The sequence below is a fragment of the Myiozetetes cayanensis genome, unplaced genomic scaffold, assembly GCF_022539395.1.
Source record: "Myiozetetes cayanensis isolate MyiCay16 unplaced genomic scaffold, myiCay2020 scf2-11, whole genome shotgun sequence".
Lineage (NCBI taxonomy): Eukaryota > Metazoa > Chordata > Aves > Passeriformes > Tyrannidae > Myiozetetes > Myiozetetes cayanensis.
Window position 1 is genome coordinate 40,383,235 of NW_026087411.1, and position 24,546 is coordinate 40,407,780.

Consider the following 24,546-nt stretch of genomic DNA (forward strand, 5'->3'; position numbering starts at 1 on the left):
CAGTATGGAGTAGAGAAGTAGGTGGACCATGTTTTTTCTAAATTTATAGAGCATGTTCTGTCCTTGCAAACCAGTTAGGCTTTTAATGACTTTACCTCATCAGTTAGAGGCAATAAAAACATTGCAAGAGGTTCCAAAGACCAAAAGCCTGTATATGGTTCACAAGGATGATGGGCGGGGGTGTGGGTTGGTTTTTTTAATGCACTTTAAATGCCTAAACACTTTTCAGGATTCAAATCTTGTTCTTCTGCGCAACACCTTCTGTTCCTAAAGATGTTATCACAGAGGTGTTACTATGGTTCCTAATTGGCTCAGCCTTGGCCAGTAGCAGGAGGTCCCTCCTGGAGCCGGCTATCATTGGCTTCATAGGACAGTGGAAGCTTCTAGCAGCTTCTAACAGACACCACCCTATAGCCCCCCCCCACTATCAAAACTGAGCCACATAAACCCATGACAGCAGAGAGGTATGAGATCAATATTTGGAATAATTTGACAGAAGGGTTTTGTTTCAGATAGAATAACGATTCTTTTCTTTATTTTTTTCTTATTTTAACATCTTATCTGAAACATAGAGTGTGTACACTCTGGAGGTTATTCATTAGTTTAATGATAACTCTGCTATCTTTGACAGAGATACCTTTTTCCTGTCTTCTATGTGACTACCGTAGCCACTGGTATGTTTTAATACTATTTTTATAATTGAAGGTGAACAATTGGTAAAACTTAGAAACTGCTCAACGTGGAGAAGCTAAGTTAATGAAGATGCCATTATCTTATTAGAAGAGTTGAAAACATTCATGTTTAAGAGATAAGAAGGTGTAAGGTTGTGTTTTCTGGGAAGTTAATGTATTAACAGTAGTTTCTCTCCACAAACTGATGGGCTGTAGAATAGGTGGATATATGTTGCCTTCAAGATGCTCCTAATTAGAGGGAGAGTGAGAAGACCAAGTGAATGAAAACACAAGGGGAATATGAAAACATTTATTATGAATATCCTCCATTTATACAAAATGGCCTCAATTTTTCTATTAGATTAAAAGAGTTGTTCATCTAAAAGAAAATAAGTCAAGCTTCATTGATAGATATTAAGCACTAGATTAGATGAATTTATATAGTGGTTTTGGTTTTTATTTTCCTTGTATCAAAAGAATCTCATTCAGCTTTTTCCTGGCTGCCCTTTGACAAATACAGGTGGGAGTGCAGATCTGTATTTTGTGATCACTGGTATTTTGAGTAGAGTACTTGAGAATTTGGACTGTATATTAAGCAAATCTCAAGTTTTCTTTCTTTGCCTTTCCCTATATTTTTCTGTGGTGGGGGCAGAGAAAATTCTTGAACACAAATCTTCTGGCCTCTTCATAGTCCAAAGTATATGAGATCATCTTTTATGTTCCCTTTGTTTGTTTTTTTGTTTTTGCCTGTACTTCTTAAAAGTAGTTTAACTTGAAAACACTTCTGTTTTTTGCAAAAAGCAGTTCCACACCTGTTTTGTTGTTAAAAGTAGGAGCTGCTTTAAAATACTGTAGATGATAATCATGACTGAAACAAGAAATACGCTCCCTTTGTGGGAAGGGGAAAGAAGTGCTGGGTGATATTTAGAATATTTGTAATAGCTGCAGAGTGGGTATATTGCAATTGTACAGTTGTCTCAAGCATTTTTTTTTTCCTTCTGAAAAGAAAGAAACCAGCAGTAATGATCTTGGGAGGGGAAGTGGGGAAATTTTTACCAGATGGGAGAGGGGTGAGTGAATCAATGGAGTGTGTATGTTTGCATGCCTGTGCACACATCTGAAATGTAGAAAGATAAATAAAACATATCTCTGAGTGACTGTTTCTTTGGGGGTGGTGTTGGTGTTGTTTTGATTGGTTAGTTTGGGGTTTTTTTTGTTGATCTTGGATTTATAAGTCAGCAGGAAGAGACAGTTTATCCTTGGTCTGTGATATTTATGATTTAGAGGTTTGTTTTTTTTGATTGCTAGATGTCTATTCCTACTGGAAATGCTATAGTGTTTGACTGCTGATTTTCATTGCTCTTTTGTTCGATTGCAGTTTTCAGAATGAAATACATTGTATATCCTTAATAGGTATGAATTGTTATGTAAGTGTATTACTGAGATAAAACTATGTGAAGGCACACACAATTTCAAAATGTGTTGTAAATCAGTATTTTACTCCAACCTTCTTCCTAATAGCAGTCAAAGCTTTATAATAGAACAGTTTGTCTTGGTTTAGTTTTGGTTCAATGGCCAAAATAAAGGATGTGTTTCTAGAACTACAGCCTTAGAAGTTTGTCTTGGGTTAGGTTGAATTCCTCTAAGTTACTAAGGATTTTTTCACAAGAGCAAAAGTCTGTGTTCACAACAACATGGAAGGTTGTGAATGAGACACTGAATAAATAAGTGGGAGTTACTTTTGAGGCAGAAGATGTGGCATAGCAGAATGCACAAGGGTTCAGAGCCTTGCTGTCTTTCTCAAATAAGATGTTTCGGTATAAAAGACAGCCAGAAACTTGGTGTCTTTTTAAGTCCCAAGCACACAGTACTTTAATTTGCATTCTCTCCTATGCATGGACTAGAAGAGTGAACGTCAAATGAGAGCCATTATAACTAATGTTTGGGGAAAAGCATTAAAACTGGTGCATTAGAAAACACACATTGAGAGAATGAGTTGCTCTGTTTATAAAAGTGTGGTAATTTAATTTTAGTTTTCATAGAAAATCTAAATGAATATATAGAACTGTATTATCTTAATGTAGTCTCCTAGTTGTACATTTACATTTATTTTGACTCTCTTAAATAAATATGTCCAAAATCTTGCTTTATTTAGAAGTGGATTAGTTTATATTGGAATCTGTTGAAATCTGTTAAGTCTTAACTGGTGGAGTTTTAGATGAAGATTGTAAATGCCTTTTTTAGCACTTTTTATTTCTATGATGTGTGCTGATATCTAAACTGTGTAACTGTGTGCAGAAATATGGGGAGTGGACTTGTCTCCTGGCCAACATTTTTTTCTTTTCCCCCAATCTCAGGTGGTTATTACTCCAGTTTCACAAATACTGACTCTTTGTAACTACTCCACACTTAAGGACGTTTTTGTAAGTTCAGCAGCATTTGACTTTTTAAATACACAAACCCAGGGTCTATCCTACTGAAGAAGAAGAAATTACTCTGTATGGCAAATGGCAAAGTGAAGTTGTTATCTCTGCTAAGTATTCAGTAATTTAGATATGTTGTATTTTTAATTTTCCCCAGACAGTAAAGTGTAAAAAAGTCCATGAAAAATACTGTTTCACATACTTCTGGTACAGCAAACATACCTTGTTTTGAGTAATTTTTTCTTTTACAGGAGGCAGGCCTTTCTGTGCCTTTCCTCATCTCTCTTCTCATGCTTTTGGGATGATTCCAGTTTGATTGGCGGGCTGGCATATTTAGCCATGGTGGAAATACAAACTGTGTGTTTTTCATTCAGAACCACACAAACTCTGCCATATTTGAAGTACGTTTTTGAAGCTCCGCCTGCAAGAATAATGGCCTTAAGAATTCAAACTTTTTTTTTTTTTTAATAGAAAAAGTATCTGTCAAACATAAACAGAAAGGGAATCAAAATGAGGCAATCCTGACCAGCAACCAAGCTTTACTTTCAAGTTAATTCACTGACTAGTCTTCTGTTTTGCCATTCAGTAAAGAACAAAGGGCTGGGAAACAGCAGTAGAGGTGGTAATTGTAATTGCCCGTATTAAAAATGCATTGTGAAGGAGCCTTCTCTGCAGCTATATCAGGGAGATGGGGGGTGGAGAGGAACAAAAACAAGCAAAAACCCCACAACTGAAACCATCAACTTCCCCAGTCCCCTAACAGGTAAGATTAATTATTTATTTAGTAACAGTTCAGAAACAGTGGATGAGTGGAAGAGTGGTGAGCAAATTTTTTTTTTTTGGTTCAGGCAAACAGAACATACGCTAGGCTGTAGTGTAAGGATATTGGGCACTAGTTGCAATGGGAGTTCAAAATGTAGTAAAAATGTTTCCTTAGTAAAAGTAATCAAAGAAGAATAAGTTATAATTTTGTAAAGTACGTAAAGATCTATGATCTCATTCCAGTTTCCCAAAAATGTTTATTCAAATCAATGTTATTATTTAAAATTTACACTTAAATGGCTTCAAGTTTTTTAATATAAGACAGCTGAATACCATATCCTGAAACATCTGGTATTACAACCTTCAAAAAAGGTATTCTTTTCCCCAGCTCACTTAATGGGTGAAATCGTAGTGATTTTTGTCTATGACAAGCTTTCTTTGACTTCAATGAAAATGCAATCAACATATACCCAAAAATCTGTCACCAAATCCTGTTGATCTGTGGATATGGATTAATGTTATTTGGGATGCTGAAAGTTTTGGCTGCTCCCAAGTTAGTCCCTCTTGACTTAAAAAAGGGATAGTGTTCTTGTTACGATATACTGTAGTGTGCTTATCAGCTCAGATGATGGCTCAGGTCTCTGTACCTCTCGAAAGGATCACCATTAATTCTTTATTTTCTGTTGTGCATTTGCCTTGTATATTCCTCTTTCTTTTGCATGTGTTTAATCTGGCTTATTTCACTGCGCTGTTATACTATGTAATTGAGTGTTGACTATAAAAGCAGTGGTAGTAAATTATCAGACTCATATTCTTGGAATGAAGTTGATGACCAATTATGCTATTTTTGTCTCTGATATTTGAAGGGAAATGGGACATGTTCAAATGCAATTCTGAGCATTGTCAATCTTTTCAGTGTTGTTTCAGAGTTAAGAGAAAGCGGACTACAGAATTTTGAATAGGATTTTCAGTCAAATGCACAAGTTCAGCATGTATGGAAAACACTAAGAGGTTATAATTGTCTGTAATGAAGAATTAATTTCTAAATTCTGCACGCTAATTTATTTAAATTACTGGATATTTCAGTACGAGAGCTGGATGAAATGTTAATAATCTTGATTTATGTTAAATATCTATTCTTGTTTCCTGTATTTCAAGAGGGATGTAGACAAACTGGGGAGGATCAAAAAGATGGGTGGAAGGCTCTTGCTTGGAGCAAAAGACCTATTGGGAGATGCTGGCAAAGCTTGTTCACTCTGACAGAGAAGCAGCTACTGAGTGACCTAAGTATCCCACAGCTTCTTGAAGGGTAGTTTCAAAAATGATAGAGGTGATTTCTTTTTTTTTTTTCTCAGTGTCACCAAATTTGCCACAAACGATGATATGTTGTGTGTTTGGGTTAGAAGTGAGGAAGAGCACTGCTCAATAGTAGTGGAGGGAGGCCTGGAACAGAATGCCTGGAGAATTTCCCATCTTTGGAGGTCTTGAAGACTCAGCAAGACATTGCTGAATCAGGTGTGAAATGGTCATGCCTGACCATTTCCAGTGCTGATGACTGGTCCTGCTCTGAGCAGAAGATTGGACTGCGTGACTTCCAGAAGTGTCTCAACCTAAACTGATTAGGTTTTTGTTCATCCTCTAGCCCCTTTCTTTTATTACGTCATTCTAAAATGAAATGTTTGAAAAAGCAAACATCACTGTCAAAAAGCATATCCCTTCACTGATTGCATTTGAAAACCGTCTTACGTTTCACTCTAGAGGAAAACCAAGCTGATAAAGAAATGTTTAGGGTTTTCTGTAGTACTTAACATCTTGCTTTTCACTCAAACTACAAAAAGTATTTTTTCACCCCAAACAAATGTTAATGGTAAATAAAATATTAAACAGACCCATGGGGGCAATATAAAAAAATATTCATCTTATTTCTGTGAATAGCATTCACAACACTGTAATTTCGTTATGGTTTTCTCACTCACATTTTATGACCTGTGAGTAATTTTTGTATCTTTCCTGCTTTTAAGCAGTTACCGCAAGTCAGTTGCCAAGTTCCACTTATCTTTAATTGAAATGGTCAGCTACTACCTCATTGTCTAGCTGATTCTTTTTATTCTTATCTGCTTTTCTGTGGATACTGTCAATGATTTCTGCCTTGTTTAGTAGCTTTGGTTCCAGGCTGATAACTCACCTTTATCATTAATATTTTCAGTATTTACATTTTCATGAGGTTTCTCTTTTTTTTGTGTTCAGGTGATATCAAAAGCACTGCAAATGCCTTACTGCTGTACTCTGAAAATGCAGGGAAGTTAAGAGGCCCTGTCTCTTTCACTGTGCGATGTGGTACTCAACTTCGCTGTGGTTATACCAAACCACTCACATTTAAGCTCTTTATCTCTTCTGTGATGAAGTCTGGCATTGAACAAAGTTAAAAAAAAAGGGGGAATGTGAGGACGAAATGTTGAGCTATTCCTGGCAGAAAAAAAAAAAAGCAATAGAACCAAAGATCTGAAAGTAGCTATACTATATACTCTATATTATTTACTGAATTTTCTATAATTTGTGGTTGAAGCATGGTATTTTGCAGTGCCAGAACTGGTATTATTTCATGCTCTCTTTGTGATCTTACTTATTACATGCTTTTGCTGTGTTGTCAAAATGAGGTGTTGCGAGGGGAGAAAACAATACCTGGAGCTGAACATTGTTTTGTAGAAGAAAAATAAAGGCAGGAATGAAGAGGATGTGTTCAAATTATGTACGTGAACGGCAGTGTGCAAAGTGTCATGTTGAAAATATAAATTATTAAGATTTAGCTCTTTATTACCTTTTATTAAAGATCCTTACATTCCGTGTTAATTGTAGGTTTACTATAGGTAAAAAGACATCTATTGAAACAATGGACAATGCAGAGTGTTCTGTTTATTTCTGACAAAATCATTTTGATGTAATTCACACCCTTTCCCAACTGAAAAGCAAGTACGGTAGAGCTATCTCTATCTTATCTTTTCTATTTTCATAATGAAGGATATTCTTTATTCATTCAAAATGTGATAGAACAGAGCAGGGTGAGTTTTTTCATATTCAGGATAAAGCTATAGTTACATTTGCGTGTGTATAGGAAAATTCTGTTGGCCTAAGGATAGGCCTATTTACACTGCTACTTATATTAGAGTGTGGCAATCTTGTTCACTTTGTGTGACATAGCATGTGTGCTGTGTGTGATCTTTCTCAGAGAAAGGATCATCCAAAATTGCAGTCAATCTGAGACTTAAGCAGACAAAAGATGAATGGTTATTGCTTTTAACATTAGTGCTGCTGTGTAATTAATTGCGCTCAATTAGCAAATCTTTGAGTATTCACACTGCAGTAATGTAATTTGTTTTCCAAGGTAACTGATCACAAAATAGGGAAAGCTGCTTTTAACAAACTCAAGTAATTGCATGTTTCCTTGAAAATGTTTTGATTGAAACAGTGGTGATTTACCTGATGATCCTCAATCTGTCTTGGGCCCATTCAGTCGTTCCAGCTGGCTTACTGTTGCTTTAAGATATGAGATGGGTGTTTGGGCAGTGTTCTCCTTGAGAATTGAATCCTGTTCCCTGTGCTACTCAGCTAGATACTCAAGAGTTTGGAAGTGCATCTACTGGGGAGACATCCCTCCTTGGCTGCGTGCACAGGGATTGGTATGTAAAACTAGGAACAGTGTTTACTGTGATGGTGAAATATCTGTAAACTGACCTGTATTTGGTGAGGTTCAACCAGCCTGGATCAAATAAGATATCCCTTCTAAAAAGGGCAAATTTAACTGTGTGATAGTATTTTTATATTTTACATCATTTTATATTGTGACAGCATTTGTGATAGATATGCTGTGATTGTATGTAATAGTGATAAAGTTGTCAAATTCCTTTTAAACTGAGTGGTATGTATAGCCTACAACATGATTAGTGCCCTCATCTGTTTGACTTCTTTTAGAATTTGAATTTTCCACACACCACTAGGCTGTAGAGGATTACAGATCTTGGAGAGATTAATGCAATCCTTACTGTGATGGATGTTGGTACTTACGAAACTCACAAACAAGTGTACAAACTGAGGTGTCAGGCATCCTGAACCAATGCAAGTTATTTTTTATTGTGTGTGGCAACAGAAAAATCTGTAACTGGGGAATTCCACTTTGGGTTTTAAAGAGACATTGTAACACTGCAGCCAGCATTGGTATTAAAAACAACCACCTTGTCAAATAAGGGAGAAATTTGAGGGTTTTTTGTTGTGTTTTTATTTATGTTCTTTTGCTGGTTTTGGGTGTTTGGTTTTTGGTTAGTGTTTTGGTTTTTTTTTCCAGTGATGTCTGGAACATTGATCTATACATGTTTAGCTGGGCAGCATAAAATTCAGAAAGAGCTTACGGATTTAGAAGGAAAACCCAGTTTACAAGTCAGTGTGTAAAATATATGGTGTCCAAAGCCAGGGATTTCACAAGTTTTAAAGCAATCATTATTGTATACCTTTGTTTTGTTTCATAGTAAAGCAGGCTGCTGCTTCCTTAGCCTTACTGTTTTCTATTTCTCAATCTGTATTTCAAAAAGAAGCAGCATGTTTTCTCTCTGAAATGAAGAATTACAATGGATTTCTTGTATGAAACACCTGCACAGTAGGAAGTGAAACAGAACTTTTTAGCTCTCACTGTTTTATGGCAAGATTTCTGTTCCCTTTCCTTCCTGTAAACAAAAGGAGTCACTTGGAGAGTGGGGATATAGGCTGTTTACAGGATATTTTCTGTATGAAAGGAAGGAAAAGTGCCTTTACAGAGATCAGCCTATTGTGTTGGGAATATGGAAAGTTATATGGAGTTAAATTGAATTTAGTATTTGGAAGGGAAATACATGGCAAAATACATGTAACCATTTCAGTCTTGACCCTGAAATGTGCTAGATACCCCCATTAGTTGCTGAAATCAAAGCAGGAGCTAGGACATGGAGTGCTGTGATTTGATCCCAAATCCTGTGTGTAAGCTGTGATCACTGTAAGAAGTAAATCAGAGATAGACTACACTTTGTATAAGCTCTTAGCTTTTATTTTAATGTGGCTTTTATCTATAAACAAGCACTTTTGATACTTGTACTTTTAGATACATGTTCAAGTTACTTTTACACATCTGTCTTCCAGCTGTCTGTCTTTGAAATACAGATGTCTTTGCTAGACAAGTGTTATAATTGTATTTTTCATGGAAGTAATGGTTTCCAATGTGCATGTAATGTGTATATATTTGAAAGTTCTTCAAATGTGAAATGTACTAACTATAATTCTGGTGTGAATCAGGTTATTTTATTCTTGCCTGTATTATAAAATTAATTACTGTGAATAGCTACTTGATTTTCATTTACCCTCTGTAGCACTAGCAAGAACCTTTATTATCAGTAAGAAACGTTGATTAGGTATTTAACTCCAAATTCTGCTTAAGCATTATGGAACAATATTTCTTTCTTGAAACCTCATATGTTTAAGATGATAGGACTGACACTAGCTTTACCACTAAAACTGAGCAAATAGGGAAAAATCTGAAAGCAAAGATGCTTGCCATTAGCTGTATCTCTTTTATCTGCAGTTCTTGTACTTAAGTCATACTCAAAAATGAAAATTTATTGTAGCAGTTTTTCGTAGTTTCTTTTGTTATATATTAAGTTCAGGTTGATTCCTAATACAATTGCCTTTTCATGATATTCAAGTAAGTGTGGCAAAGAAGAAAGTAAAGAATCTTGTTTGCTTAGTAGATACTGAACTCCATTTTTGTTTCAAAAGTGATACTTAAAAAGCTTTAACTGCAGTGTTACATGTTAAAGAAGTGATTCACCACTCCCACCCCCCCCATGGATCCAGTTACTCACACAGAAGTCCTAATGTCTGGGTATTTCAGCCTAATTTGGCAAATAAGGCTGGAGTATGTGCAAATGTGTATTTAAATGGCAACTGAAAGTGGTCTGTCTTCTGGTGTGTCTCGGCAAATCATAGAATCAGTCAGGTACCATGGCACTTAAGTGCATGAGCCTTGTCTTTGTCTTGGCACAAGAAACAGAGTAATTCCTTTGCTGCCTGTATTTGGTTTTCTGTTCTTCTAGGCCAGAAGTGTCTGTCTGCTTGTTTACTTTCTCTCTGTAGCTTTCTAATTCTTTATTCAAGGCAGAGTGTTACTAAAAGAGCTACTGCACTCATGAATGAGACTTAGTCTAGGTGTAGAGGAAAGCATAAGGTTTCTTCTTATAAGTCCAGAGTGTTGAAGAGACAAATGCCAACAGTATCCCACAATCTAGAACAAATGACTCAACAAGGCATTAGCTAACCTTCATGGTCCTATGTGGAATTTATGTTTTCCCTTGGATATGCCATCAGAAATACGGCTCCAGTTCTGTAAGTTGAGTGTGCTCAGGGTACATCAGACTTACTGTGTAGATTGAACATGGCAAGGTGATATTCTGGACGTACTGAACTTGCTGTGGAGCTTAGCTCTGCAGTGACCATCTGTGCAGAGTTTTAGGGCACTAGGAAGCCTGCTTGGAACTAGGCTTTTCCTGACTAGGATGCTGCCTATCTGCTCATTCTTTCTGGAATCAATTTCTTCTGCATAGCCAAAACTTTTTGGGTAGAGAAAGAAAATAGGCCCAGAGAAGATCAGATATCAGATACTGATATTATTCTCTCTTTCTACTTTTCCAACAACAACAAGATAGGAATGAAAAATGTGAAAAGATTTGGACATAAGTAATACCAAATATTCACTCAGAAGATTAATTTTTTTTTGTAGTTGAAAATGAGGTGCAGCGTAGAGCAGGCCACATTATGAATGTCTGAGCTTTTGCCAAACAGGACTACTAATAAAGATTGACTTTTCTATTCAGGAGTTATTTCTACCTGCATTTCAGGTATCTTTAAATGTGAACTCTTCTTTGCCTTGTCATTGCCCAACTTGACTTCCTCAGTGACAATCCCTGTAGAAACAAAGTTTTAGTTTTAAATTCCAGTGCACATTTAGATAAAGATTAAGGAACCAGCAAATGAAATGCATATATTGCTTCCGAGAGAACAAAGCAACCCAGCTGTGACTCTGGGATCGGTAAAAGATGAGATGTCCAGGAAAAACAGATCTATGATACTCGCCTAATGCACAGCAGTTTTATGATGTCTAATACTACAAATAAGTTTTAAAGTACATGTAAGAAAATAGGCATACTTACTTCTGATTTATAATTTGTTACTTTATGTAAGTTTAAAGGAACGTACATTGCTTGCAGTTTTGAGTTTTTTCCATTTGTAGATCTTCATGAGTGTAGGAGCAGGATGTTATCAAGAAAATTTTTCGAATGCTGCTGAAATAATAAATTATGTTTTAAAAATATAAAATTTTTTTTCTTCTCAAATCTTAATTTTTTTTTTTCCTGATAGCAGTGTTCTGTATAAGACCTTTGGATTAAAGAAAAAATTAGTATGTGGACAAGGCCTAATGTTTTTCCATTTGGCTGCCTCACAAAAAAGCAACATAATCCTCTAAATCCTACTTTACTCTGAGGATCAGTTGATTCCACTTTTTACCTCCATAAATAGTCTAGAAATTGTCTTTGAGGCAGATATTTTGAAGCTTGGTCTTCCACTGATTGGAAAGTATGAAGACTTTTTTTATGAGAAAGACAATGTTAATAAGGATAATATTCTCAGGAACGTATTTATAGAAAATTGAAAGCAGTTTCTTTTCAAAAATTGACCAGATTCCATAGCCATTCTAAAAAAATTATTGTCCATTTTTGCAGTTGCTTTCTTTTGCAGTTGCTTTCTTCTCATGTTTTTCGTTGGCTTTTGGCATTTACTGTGGCTTTAGTTTCAGGTTTTACTGGAGTGATGTTCATGTGTGAAATTTGTCACTATCAGATGTAATTTTTATGTTAGGATTAGGTTAGGAATGAGAAATTTCTGTTTAATGTCCTGGGTTTTTTTAATTGTGTCTTCTATTGGCAAACAGGTCAGTTATGTAATGATATTGGTCAACACTTCTACTGATACAGTTTAGTTTTGTTTTAGTTCTGCCATGAAAGCCTCACTGGCAAAAGTGTTTGCTCCAGTTAGGTTATAACTACACCAGGAGGTTTCTTGCTACTGTGAGCATACTGGTAAAAGAAGCTTCAAGTGTTTGCCTAGTTTTGAGTAGGCCTAGAAAGAGGAGAAACAGTAAACTGTCCTGCATTCCATCTTTATGGGCTTTTTGTTTGTTTATGTTACTGGTGTCTATCAACCTTGATTTGCAGTTGACGTAGGATTTTGAGACTTTGTGTTCTTTTCCATTGTATGCACTATTCTGTAAAATACTTACTAGAATTATTTTTATCCCTATGCTGGTGATTTAGTGCAGGAAATAACATCTGTTTCTGCTCTATGCGTGTCCTTTTCCTTTCTTTCAGTATGAATACATCATTGTATATTTTCAAGCTAGATTTTACTATCTGAGATTATGCTAAAATGAACTCCTTTTGAAGCTCTGTTAACACTGATATAAAATAGAAAGCCAAATCACCTTATTGGTACATGGTAGTTTTATGATTTATCTTTCTGTAATCACACAAACCTAGCTAAAATATTTTAATTTTATATGTGTTTTTATTTACCTTCACTGAGAAGTAAATGTAAAAATGTCAGATGTAAATTTTGCACTGTTAGATAGTCTCTTGGCTGTAAGTCATCCCACAGATTCTCAGAGCATGCTTCTAAATTTTTTTGGATGAATTTACTACTATCTTCATTCAAAGCATTTTATAGAACTTCTTGAATTTTTCTCATCCTTGTGATTGAAAATATTATTAAAGCTACTTGCCTTTTATAATACAGTTCAAGGAATAGCTGTGGACCCTTTATTGTGACCTTTGAAGCAGATCCATAACGAAACAGTCTGTTGGTTCAGTGCCTACTGGTTCATGACCTCTTGCCCTAGCAATGCTTTTTTTTCCAGTTATTGCCAGGAACTTGCACTGATAACACCTTTAAATTCTCTTTTGCAACACATACATATGGTATGTGTTACGCTGTGCTGAATTTTAAAGCCAGTGAGTTGTTCCTGATATTTTATTTGCATGTAGGAAGCAGTAGATTTTCATTTTACACAGATTTATAATTTTTTTTCCTTATGCCTTAGTCTCATAAGTGGACGCGGTCACCTAAAACTAAAAACAACAAACCTTTCTCATTTGACTTGCAGGTATCTCCATTGTGCTGATACCAGAAAAAGAGTGACTGAAGTTGGCATCCCTTGGGAATCCTTCTAGCCAAAGGTAATCATACTTTGTAACCAGTGGAAGATATATTTTTAGTATGTTTGTAGTATTTTAAAATACTTTTTAAATAAAAAGGCAGCTGTGCTGCTGCCCTTCTTGATGTTTGACATCTCACAAATTATATTTCTTTGGGATACCTAAAGCATCTTAACAAACCCACAAGAGAATCATTTATATGGCTCAGCATATAAGTTAGTCATAGAATGATAGAACAGTTTGAGTTGAAAGGGACCTTGAGGATCATCCAATTCCCACGCCCCTGCCATAGGCAGGGACACCTTCCATTAGACTGTGTTGCTCAGGACCACATCCAACCTGGTACTGAGCAATTCCACCCACAGCTTCTCTGGTCAACCTGTTCCAGTGCCTCACCAGCCTCACAATAAGGAGTTTCTTCCTAATATCTGATTTAATTCTACACTTTTTCAGTTTAAAACCATTACCACCTCATCCTATCACTGCATACCCTTGTAAAACGTCCCTCCCCAGCTCTGTTGTAAGCCCCTTTTATCTACGGTGAGGCTGCGATGAGGTGTTCCCAGAGCCTTCTCTTCTCCAGGCTGAACAAAATCAACTCTCAGCCTCTGTTCAGAGGAAGTTCAGCAGTTTTCTTAAATCTGCAACTTGGCAGATTGCCTCTTGTTAGTATTGAAATGTATGGTACAGCCACTTTGAGGCAATGTTTATTATACAGCTGTTACTATGCAGAATGATGATTGTGTTCCTTAATACATCAGATAAGCCAAAAATAAAATCACAGTTTTGATGATCTGGAAGTTCTTAGCTTCGTCCTCTTCTGGAGAAGAGGTAATATGACCAGAAATAGACACTAACATAATACCAAGAAAGAATGTCCTTTGTAAGGGCCTAATTAGGCTGCTTGTAGAAATTCCCAAGCCTCCAGTTGTCAAAAATCATGGCATTTTGATATTTTTTGTGCCAGGAATTGAGGTGCAGTCATCCTCCTATACCTCCTGCCTCTACAAACTTCTTGATCTTTTTGTCTGGATTGTTTATAGTTTTAGTGTATGGCTCATGTTTAGAAATACTTTATCTTGTCTGAATACAATCTGCAATATGAAGAGATTTAGTGTAGTAGTTTGGTTTGTCTATCATATTGATGACACAAGTAAAACTTTTAACTTTCATTTCTGACTATATATTGTTTCCAGGAGGAAAAAAAAATCTGAATCAAGATTTTAAAAAAAAAATAATTTTAAGTTTATTGTGCATTAGATATTTGTATGAAGTAAGATAATTGCTTTTGGATTCTTTGCAGGCTTGTCAATCTATTCAAAGAATTAAATTTAGGAGAGTCTGAATAATTGACCTTCCTTGGCATGTTTGCCATATGCTTTGATGCAAGAAACCAAATTGAACTTTCTGTCCAGCCACCTGAGCCCCTCTGCCCTCTGTGTGCTACAGCAGTTAAACTAGGTGGATGTTTAATAGCTACATGTTATCATTTATCAGATTTTAAGTGGCTTCCTTTGCTCACATCGAGTTAATAGTTTCTTTCCGCTTCTCATCTGAGACTCCATTTCTCAATAAATAGTTCTGTAATACAAAAGAAGATCCCCAGACTCCTGTGTTACTGAGCCTGATGAAGTTCTATATTAAAGGCAGTGTATAACATACCTCTGAAAATTTTACCTACTGCTTTTCATACAAACACTGTGTTTTGCTTCAGAAGTAGGCTGACTGAGAGGAAAATACTGTAACATATTTTGCATTGTGTGTTGTCAGGAATATCTGCATTTGAATAATGCTAATGTAGTACAAGAGAACTTAACACTGGTAAATCTAGTCTAGAATAGTGTGCTAACCACTTCGAGTATTGCATTTGCTTTATCTTTTGGCTGTATAGTTAGCCAAGGCATAGTAGATGTTTAAAGAAGTCTGGAAGAAACTGAAGAATACAATTTTTAATTTTCTTTTGCTCTCTTTCTGTGATTCAGAGTAATAGTAGTTATAATATACTAACACTGCAGAAAGAATGAGGGTTGCAGATGTCCACTCTTTAATGATGTGCATTGTTTATCTACTGATAAACTGAACTACTAGCTAGTGAACCACTATTCTTTTTATATTTCTGATAGTTATTGTATAGGGACATGTGTACATGGGACACTCTATCCAATCTTGTGTTTGGTCTTTTGGAAGTGTGTTTGTAACCGTGGGATGAACCAGCTTCTAAAGGTTTATATATTCATGTGAATTGATGAAAACCTAATCTATTGACAATTTGTATGTGGTGTTGATAGTTATGATATGGGGTAGATAGAACAGTGTAGTTTGAGCAGAAACATAACATATATTCAGAAACTAATGTAAAGAAAAATGTGTAGCAGTAAATTTGATCTAATAGTTTATGTATAGTGTGACACAGCTTTATCATGGAAAACATGGCATGCATTGGGTGCAAAGAAAATTTTTTTAGAACTTGAACTGTATTAGATAAATCATAAAATTTCTGAGTAGGACAGGCAGCTTTTGAGATCAAGTAGTCTAACACCACTGCTACAGGATGATCAGATAGAGCAGGTTGCTCAGGGTTAAGTCAGGCAGTGAGGTTTTAAATATCTTCAAGGGTAGAGGCTCCACAACCTCTCTCAGCAACCTGTTCTATTGTCTGACTCTCAGTCAAAAAATATTTTCTTTTATTTAGATGGAAGTTCATGTGTTTCCTGTCTTATTGCCTCTTATCCTGTCATTGAACTCCAATGAGAAGAGTCTGGCTTCTGTTTCACTGCCTCCAGTTAAGCACTTGTAAGATCCCCTCTGAGCCTTCTCTTCTCCATTATGAACAGTCCCAGCTCCCTCAGGCTTTCCTCACATGAAAGATGCTCCAATCCCTCAATCTTTTTAGTGACACTTTTCTGGATTTGCTCCTATCATTCCACGTTGTTCTTGCACTGGGGAATCTAGAACACAATACACTAGATGTGATGAGGGAATAATGACGGAATTTTAGCTCTAACCAGTAAGTGAAAACCAACTAGCTAGAACTGCAGATAGGCACATACCATTTTTGTCAATAGCAGTGCAATATGTTCGGTAATGCTGTATGGTCTTCTCAATCTCCAAATTGATATCCTTTAAGTTCCTCTGTGAGAAGTATTTATACTTAAGTATAAATAAAATATCAAGCTGCTTAATTTTTCAAGGCATGTATGCTTTAGTCTTGATGATGTCCATAGTCTTAATAGTTGTTTCATCTGCCCCCTGGGTGGGAAGGTTGTAGGATAAGTGAACCAATATTTTTTAAAAAGTTAATCACATACTACAAAATACTAGTAATGCTGTGCATTGTTTCTTTTTTTTTGTAAAATCATAGCAATCTGCAGAGTTGGTCTTCCCAGTCTGGGACCCTTCTGACTGTCATAAATGTAGGAGGACTTACCAGTTGAGGCAGAGGACTATTTTGGTTCCTATAGGCAGTGAGCCAAAAAACCCCTATGCTATGTTATGCCTTTCTGCAACTGTGCTCTACAAAGTCTGTGGTTCTGGAAAGATTCATTAGTTTGACTGGATATTTCCATTTAGTTTATTGGAGCTTGGAAACAAGTAGGATTCTCTCACCTCTACAAATGCTGTATCACTCTAAATAACAAAGAGATAACAGTAAGGAAGCATTAGTTGACTACTTTTGAAAGCGTGCATTATTTGTGAGTTCCACCAAAGTACAAGTCAAGGTAAAATAACATGCATGTTAATAAAACAGAAGAGCTTACTAATGTGCATTTTGTGTTAGCTCTTTTGGAGAGGGCATGGGGAAAAAAAAAGGCAATGTTGGCAGGTTGGTTGGGAGAGTTAGGGTCAAGAACTAGAGAGTGATGAGTCTTAGAAGGGAAAGAGACAGCTAATTAAAAATAAGAGAAGCTAGTGTTAAACTTCCTTTCTCTAGCCCTTAGCAAATGTAATATGTATTTTCTCTTTGAGGAAGAGGCTGAGGCAACACTGGTGCTAACGAAAGAGATGTAAGAAAAAACAACAAATGCCTTAATAATCAAATAAAAAGAATGAAAGAAAGTTGTTGTGAGGGAGGGCAGAAAGGACACACATGATCTAATTTATTTTAGCAAAATGATTTATGTGTTCTTGTATACAAAGTGAAGGATTACAATAAATTATCTTAATTGAAGTCCTTTGTTTTTGGCTCATGCAGAAAAATCTTCTAATGAAATATTTGAAATAATTAAGAATTAATGCAAATATTTTTGAAGATAAAGTGCAAAATGGCTCAAAAACATACTATGAGCTTGTTTCTGGTTGTTACTAGAACTATGCAACATGAGTGGGAAGGTTGGAAAAAAGAGCTATGCATCTGTGAAGGAGAGACTTCTTAGAGAAACTGGAGAAACAGAACATGAAAAACATGGGAAAGATGGGAAATGGAAAAAAAAATACCAGAATTTGAAAATGGTTCAGGGAGAGCCAAAACCCTTCTGAAATTAAAGCTGGTGAACGATGTGAAGGGCAACAAAAATCCCCTGTTGCAAGTACATAAGCAATAGAAGGAATGCTAGGGAAAACATAAGTCCACTGATAGTGAGATAGGGGATCTGGTGACAACAGGCACAGAAAAAGTTAAAGTGTTCAATAGATTTTTCACTTCAGTCTTCACCGGTAAGACTGACCTTCTGGAACCCCAGACAGTGTGAAGCAAACAAGATTTACCATCAGTTGGAAGGTGATTAAATTAAGGGATATTTAAACAAACTGATCATGAAGTCCATGGGACTGGATAGAGAGTGGAACCATGAATGCTGATGGAGCTGATTGATGTCAGTCTGAGGGCACTCTAGATTTTCTTCAAAGGGTCATGCAATTTGGAGAGGTTCCTGAGGGCTGAAAAAAAGTCTGCCCAAGAAGAGTCTGGGGAAGTACAGGTCAATAAACCATGCCTGTCCCTGTGAAGGCGACAGAGCAAGTAATCCTGGAAGGTATTTCCAGATGCAAAACCAGTGAGGAGTGTGGTTGGGCTGCCATCCAGAGGGACGATTCCTGCAGCTGGGGGGAAAAAACCCAGCAAAGTGTCCTTGTGGCAGCACTGGTGAGGCCACACCTGTAACACCAGGTGCAGTTCTGGGTTTCCCAGTACAGGAGAGAGATGGACATACTGGAGAGCATCCAGTGCAGGCCACAAAGAAGGTTAAGGGACTCGGACATTTCTCACACAGGGAAATGTTCCAGCTGAGTGAGCTGGAGCTAATTAGCCTAGAGAAGGCTCAGGAGGATCTCATCAATGTATAAATACTTGAAGGGAGGGTGTAAAGAAGAGTTAGGCGATTTTCAGTGATGCCCAGTGACAGGACAAGAGGCCATGGGCATAATTTGAAATATGTGGAATTCCATCTGAACATAAGAAAAGACTTTTCTTATGAGGGTGATTGGGCAGTGGAACAGGCCTCCAGGAGAGGCTGTGGATTTTCCATCCTTGAAGATATTTAAAACCTAACTAGACATGGTCATGAGCAGCTAATCTATCTGACCCAGGGGGATTGGGCTAGATAATCTCCAGTGGTTCCTTCCAACCCTATAGACTCTGTGTGTTTTTGAGAGAATAGCAAAAGGGGAGAAATTGATGTCTATTATTCAAGCAGGAAAAAAAGCTAGAACATACTGATAAGTTCCATTAATTAAAAAGATTAAGTCAAGGTCACTTGCAGCTCTTTCTTAATCTAGTTGCGGGAAAATGCTTGGGTTGTTCATTCCTTGGTTAGTGAGCTTAGGTAGCAGGGTAATAGACATCAGAATATTTTTCAGGCTCAGTTGGTTAGGAGGCAGAAAGATTTAATGAGGTTTTAGAAGCATTTTCCAGGGTCAAAATGGATTGTCTAAAAGATATATGAGAACTTTGAATTCTGTGAAACTGGCTATGCTGTAATATTTTTTACCCTGTCGATGCAATGTCTAAATTGTTGTTTTCAGTAAATTTTAGTCTTAAAATATTGATTTTATGATACAGATGACCTCTTGTTATATTTGATCTTCTCCTGGGTAGCCTATCTCATTCACTCCTATCTAAAAAATGCAGACAGCTTAAAATAATCTCTTGCAGGCTGACCTGGTCTGGTTATTAACCCAGCACACTCTGAGCCCTGTCTGTTTGCAAAGTTGAGGGGGGAGGAGAGGGCAAGAGGCGAAGAAGCATCTACTTTCGAAAATAGAAACCTCACAAGTACTCTATCTTTCATGGTTCTCTAAAAAGTTATTTATTTGCTGTGAACAGTACTTTGTTATTCTTATCTATTAGATTTTTTGCAATTTTTTTTCTTTGTCTTGCCATCCCGCTCCTGTTATTTAGCCTAGTAACCTGATTTGCTGCCTTGTCAAATTCCTCCTTATGAATGAAGTGTGTACTTTGTCTGGCATGGCAGCCTGTGAGAAGGGGGAAGGAGGAACACAGAATTTTCCCAGATCCTCCACTTCATACACTGTTAGCTTGAACACAGTTTTTCTGTTTTATCTTATTGCAAATATGAGACAGTGATATGGATGGAAAGAAATCCTATTTAAAAATAAATAAACAGAAAGGTTTTTTTCTTGAAATTTCTTGAGATTTTTCTGTCATATTTCAGACTAGTGACATTAACTGCTCCAGACAGCTTCAGGAAGGGCAGGGCTAAATGCCATCAAATGCTGAAGATCAAAGTCTGCTGCAGCAACAAAGTTTTCTCCAAAATATAAACTAAATTTTAAAACATTTTTTGAAGTGGTTGTTTTGAAGAGGGACAGGAACACATGCTTCCATTCATGTACTTTTTATTAAGCATATATGCTGACTGTCTCTTTAGAAGAAAAGAGGAGCTCGTGCATTTTTGTATGCAACATCCTTCCTTTTGTTATTTGTCTCTTGGAGACTATAGAAAAGTGATCTTTATTGTTGTTAATGATGATAACAGCTAATTATGTTTGGGTGACTGACAGATTAGATAGACTGTCTATTTCCACTTTGCCTTTCCTTATTTTTCGGTTGGCTCCAAAGCACCATTCACAGATATTTAGTTAATTTTTCTGACTTAGTGATGGGTGTTATTGTTGTACCATGTTTAGAAGCCAGATACAAAGAATATGACATTGATTTTTGACTCTGATTGCTTTCATCCTTCCCTAAAGTAGGATTATTTTTTTAAAGAAGAAAATACTTAGAAATATCTTCCTGTGCATTTTTAAAAAATAGAATACACCTGTAAATAGACCACTTTGTGGTTTTTTTCCCTGTTTTGTTTCTATTGACAAGCCTTATTTGTTTTAGAATTTTGAGGGTCAGAATGGGCTGCAGGTTTCATTCAAAACCATTTTCTGAGGAGCAGATAAACTGATGACATAGTCTAGTCCTTTTGCTTTACATATGCTAATTATTAGATAACATTTGGCAGTTGGTAGCTTTGTCTGAGCAGGAGGAAGAGTATCAATTATATGACAGCTGTATGCATTTCAGCTAACTTTGTCTCCAGGGCAGCCAGCACTTAGAGTACTTGTAGATTTAGCAGGGTAATCTTAGGATCTCGCTTACTTGGTGTTTGATATAGTTTGGCTTAAGAGACAGTGTTCTTAAACAGCGTGCTTAAATTAAATTAGAAATAAGAGTTTGAAATACTTCGTTTTTCTCAAATGGGTTAGCGTATGGAGCTATGGTAGATTTCAAATTACTGAGGTGTAGTATTACTGGATGAAGTAGAAGGAACTTGCTCTATCATAGGATTATTACCACTCTAAGGAGTTGTTGGGATTGATATTTTTATCAAGATAATGAAGTGATGTAGCTAAAAAGTTAAAATTGAGGCTATTTTTAAATTTAAGCTCTTTTTTTTTGGAGGGGGGGAGGGAACAGGGGGTTCAAGGTGGTTTTAAAGAAGTAACTGTGAAAATACAGAAATTGACAAACTGCATACTGAAATTATGTTGTAGTTGACAAGTGTGTTTAATTCAGGTAGATGATTTTTGTCTTGAATCTCCATGTTTGTATTGCAGTTGCCCTTTATTTTTTTTTATTACTAAGTTCACACAGGAAACTAAAGTAGAATTCTCCATTGTGTTAGGTGTGTGGGGCTTAATATGAGATGTTGTGTGCACAGCTTCTAGAACTATGTAATAAAGTAATTATTTCATTGTTTAAAGCTTCAGGTTTCCTGGTCTCTCATCTCTCTTCTTTGTGAATATCAAACTGAAGCAGATGGTGTAGTATTAATGCTTTTCACCTCTGGTTGATTTAAAATTATTTTGGCTTTTTTCATCTATTACTGTAGTGCTGAGTGAAAAATCTTAACTAAACTGGATTGGGATTTCTATTTATTTATTGAGTTAGTTTTCTTTTGCCAGAAAAATCAGTCCCTCATACTAACCCTCCAGCTTTGGCTATAAGATCAATGGATAGGTGATGACAGACTGCATTCTACTGGGACATATATTCTACTGTATGCCCCTCAGCACCCACATGTTACCTTTTCTGGAGCTTTCTCATGCTCCTTCCTTCTCTTTGTTTGACCCAGTATTGCAATAGTCCCCTCTCTTATATCCCTTTCTTAAAATAAATAGCCCAACACCTTCTTTCCTTCTTTAGTTAAGCCACTAGGTTATGTGCTCGTGATCCACATAGATGCTAAAGAGAAGAGATCTGAGCTTAACACATGCAAACCTCCTGGCCCTACTGGTGCATGCATTTATATCTTGTATGTACTTCAGGCTATGTGTTCATATGCTTCCTAACCTGAGGGATCAAGCAATCCAATCCTGCTCAGGCCGTGTGTAGGACTGCAAAACTGATTTGTTTTAGATGTTGTATGGACTTAAAGGTAGAGAGAAACACTGGTAAGAAAATAATTTATCTAGCAGTTCTCTTTGCAGTTAATTTACTTTCTTCTTCTACTTTTCCCTTCCTTCTCCCAACTCCATGCCTTGAATGTTAACGTATGACTTAAGTTTTCTGACAGATTTATTTTTTTATTGCTCTTAGTGACTTCCAAGTGTCAGCTTTGACTGGAATATACTTAATGTCTCCTTTCAACCCTTGATAATTGTGCTGATTTGTATGCAGTGAGCAATGTCCATTTTTTTGTTTCAGTTGTTACCACCTAGGTGCTCTGTCCTTTGTACGTGGTATATTCCCTTAAGTATTCCGCCCAGCAATGGTCAACTATGTTGGGCCTACTGCTCAGTGAAAATCTTACTAAAATTGGTTTGTACTTGTCTTCTGTTCTCTAGTTAGCGGAAGCAGAGCCAAGCGCAGTGTAAGGAGATGTTTCTGTATTTATGTTTAAATTACAGAATGTTGTAATAGGACATTGTTTCATAGTATGGAAGGAGACCTTACTGGCATCCCATACCTTCTGTGAAGGCTGTCTTTGAGGGTGGATGGTTGGTTTGTTGTTCTTTTTTTTGTGGGTGGTTGGTTGGTTGGTTGGTTTCTTGAGCACTTTTAGTTTTTGTACTCCCTTATGAAAATGCCTTTACAAAGGCGGGACAGAAGTGTCTGTGTGTATTCTGTGGGTGAATCTTTGCAGTGTATCATTCACATTTAATTACGTAACATATGTGCTACCTTCTTTATTCAGTTGCTAGGAAATCTGCTTATTAATTGAATCAGAAGACATCTGGTTTTGATACTGATCCATGTTTAAAAAAATCTTTCAATTGACCACATATATGGTCTATCAAGTGGTATTCATTCTTTCTCTAGAAGCAAACATTTCCAATAAAGTACCACCTACTTGTCCATTGCCCAGACTCAACATCTACTTCCGTTGTCTAGCCTGCAATTATTAAAGGTTGATGATAGCTAGAGCTGTGAAGAATTGTTCTTTTTTTCCTGTTACATGAATAGCTTGGTTTCTAGGTGATTCTGTATTTGCTGAGGATAGAGATGTGTAGACTTTCCTCTACATGCCCTCCCACTTCATGTTAGCTACTGCTTGGTAGTTGCAGTATTTCACTGGACCATTGATTGCTGAGCTTGCATTTTGTAGCCACATTGCAATAAGATTTAATTTCCTTTCCTGTATTAAATAGAGAAGTGAGAATTTATTTCTTACTGGAGTCTAAAGGATATTGCAACACAATAGGAATACATAGTTAGAAATGTTACTTGGAAAGCAAGCTGTATTTTGAACAGACTGTACTAATTTTTTAATTAATAAAACAACTTTCTTCTAAAAACAAAAATCAAACACCTCTCCTCCTCAAAAGACCCAAACCAACCAACCCACAAACAAAAAACCCCAACACAGAGCCCAGCACAAACACTACCAAGACAAATCAAACTCAGATTTGTTTCCTTCTTGGAGTATTTCAGGGTAGGAAGATGTTTTCTGTGTTGTACTGTGCAGCAGTATTGGATATTCTTTTCTGTATTTGTAGTTCGGTTCTACAGTTTCTACAAAGCTGCTTTTCTCCAGTAGACTCAGAATTTTTATGTTAATGTGTACTCTTTCCCCAGTTACTTCACACTGTCACTGGGGTTCTGTAGAGTTCAATGGAAATAATGGCTGTCTTGTTTAGCTTAAGCACAATATGCTACTATAGTAGTTTCACTCAACTTTTTTCTATGTGCAAAGCAGCTTGCATGGTGCATTGAATTCTGTCTCATTCAAATGTAGTCATTGTGTATGTAGGAACAATTAATTGTATATCAGTACATTGCATTCAGTTTTTGTGTGTTAGTTTTAAAATGTGCTTTTTTGAACATACAAATGTTGTTGATGATATCGGCTTAAAAATTAATGTTTATTAAGATTTATTAAAAATTTAGAGATTCATGGGATACTCCTTTGAGTTATGACTTGTTTGAGAAGCAAACATGAAAAGAACTGTTACATTAAGATACATTGTCTGGCCTTCACTGGGTGCAGGGGGAAACATAGTGACAAAGAATGAGGTACTTAATGCCTTCTTTGCCTTTAATAGTTTTTAATAATAAGACCAGTTGTTCTTCAGATACACAGCTGCCTGAGCTTGAAGACAGAGACAGGGAGCAGAATGAAGCCCCTGTAATCCAAGGGGAAATGGTCAGTGACCTGCTACTCCACTTGGTCACCCACAAGTTTATGGGGCTGGATGGGATCCATCCAAGGGTACTGAGGATTCACCAAGCCATTTTGCATCATTGACTGTGGTGCAATCCTTCTAAATTTCTCACTTGAGTGTTTCCTGCATAGGACAAGGTCACATTTTATTTGCACTTGGTCTGACACTAAGTCCATTCAAATAGGAGAGACACTTTCATCTGAAACTGGGTGGTAGGGTCAAACTGGGGAAATGGGGAAGGGTCAGTGTTTTACCTGAGAAATCTGAATATAGATTTGCTTTTAATTTTCTGCAAAGACTAAAAAAATTGATCTGCTACCTCTCATGACTAATTCTGTTAGTTCTATCTAGCTG

At 36.5% G+C, this 24,546-nt stretch overlaps 1 protein-coding gene across 6 annotated transcripts in view; it reads left to right on the top strand.

Moving 5' to 3' along the window:
• SIPA1L2 (signal induced proliferation associated 1 like 2) overlaps positions 1-24,546 on the top strand; it is a 127,608-nt gene that overhangs the window by 12,723 nt on the left and 90,339 nt on the right. For all 6 annotated transcript variants that reach the window (XM_050314602.1, XM_050314603.1, XM_050314598.1 and 3 more), the window contains exon 2: positions 13,089-13,161. The gene's annotated coding sequence lies outside the window, so the exon portion shown is untranslated. The remainder of the gene's footprint in view (positions 1-13,088; positions 13,162-24,546) is intronic.